This window comes from Otolemur garnettii, unplaced genomic scaffold (genome assembly GCF_000181295.1).
Source record: "Otolemur garnettii isolate 467f Iridium unplaced genomic scaffold, OtoGar3 scaffold00038, whole genome shotgun sequence".
Taxonomy (NCBI): Eukaryota; Metazoa; Chordata; class Mammalia; order Primates; family Galagidae; genus Otolemur; species Otolemur garnettii.
In genome coordinates this window covers 4477062-4478312 of record NW_003852433.1, presented here as the reverse complement: position 1 = coordinate 4478312, position 1251 = coordinate 4477062, and the positions used below count along the sequence as shown (strand labels likewise).

At 40.2% G+C, this 1251-nt stretch overlaps 1 protein-coding gene and 1 pseudogene across 5 annotated transcripts in view; one reads left to right on the top strand and one right to left on the bottom strand.

Moving 5' to 3' along the window:
* THOC5 (THO complex 5) overlaps positions 1 to 1251 on the top strand; it is a 69303-nt gene that overhangs the window by 29934 nt on the left and 38118 nt on the right. The window lies entirely within an intron of this gene.
* Positions 84 to 1234, bottom strand: LOC100948409 (annotated as a pseudogene).

Genomic DNA, 1251 nt, shown 5'->3' with positions numbered 1-1251 from the left:
CTTGAGCCAGAGGCGCCGAGCCTCCTTTAATATTATAATACTACTTACTGTTTTGGAAACTAGGTCACTCTACATGATGTTTTGATTTTTCTCAAAGACATCATGAGTACTCTGCTTATTCTTTCATTCCTGTATTTTTAGCCTTCTAGTTGAGTTAGGGACCATTTTATCAAAAATCATTTTAGCACTGTAATAAAAAAAAAAGCTCTGTTAAGGGTAGATTATATACCATAATGATTTTCAGACTTCTTTTTATGAAAAAGGTATCTAGAGACTGTGAACAGGCACATGCATACTCAGGCTGAAGGGAACAAAACATGGAGGAATCTACTAAAGCACAAATCTTCCTTCTGGTCCTCACTGCCTTCAAATAAATAACAAATATTTAAAAGGAAAAAAAATCCCACACTGTGATTAAAAACAAAAATCAATCTCTTCCATTTCCTGGAGTCAGTTTCTAAGAACTTCTCGTGGAGCTGGAGATCAGTCATCTGTCTTCCGGGCTAGTCTGCAGAAAGTCCAGTTGTGCTCCGCTGTGTTCTCGTTGGCCCACTCACTCATGTGATGCACCCGGGTGTTGCAGATTCTGAAGCCTTGTTTTGTAATGTATTTCATCAGGTGAACCCTAAGAGAAACTTCCTGATGATAATCACAGGGTCCAAAAGTAAAGAAAACCTGGCAGTCTCTGGTGTCCATCATGTGCTTATTCCACTTGGTAAAATAATTTGAGATGTGTTCTAGTAAGGAATGGACCTTGGTGGTGATGGTTAATTGGGTTATAATGACAGCCACTGGATTGGAGTACTTAGAAAGCTTCCTAGTACTAGATAGCTCCATAACTTCTTCAAAAGTATCCATAGGATACAAGGGCTTAGGGTCATTAAGACATTGAATCAATGGCTCAATCTGGTAAAAGTCTGCTTCTTTTCGAAGCAGATCAAATTCCTTAAAATCCAGAGGTAAGGTCAGCTCTGAAGTTCTTAAGAAGTTAAGGACATACCAGAAAAGAGGTCCATCTTGATCATTGAAGTAATTGCCTTGAGGATCTCAAGCTGTGGGGAAGTCTTCCCCCAAACATAGCTCCAAGCATGGAATCTGGGTAACGAGTCAAAGTGGTTAGAGATGTTGTATACAAGTGTCCACCTACATTTAACGTGACTGGGTCAGTCATCATATAGCTCTAGTCTCCATTATTCATCTGCTCCAGTGCTGCGTCTCCAGGAGCCCAGGTTCCAAGGAAACTTGCACTGC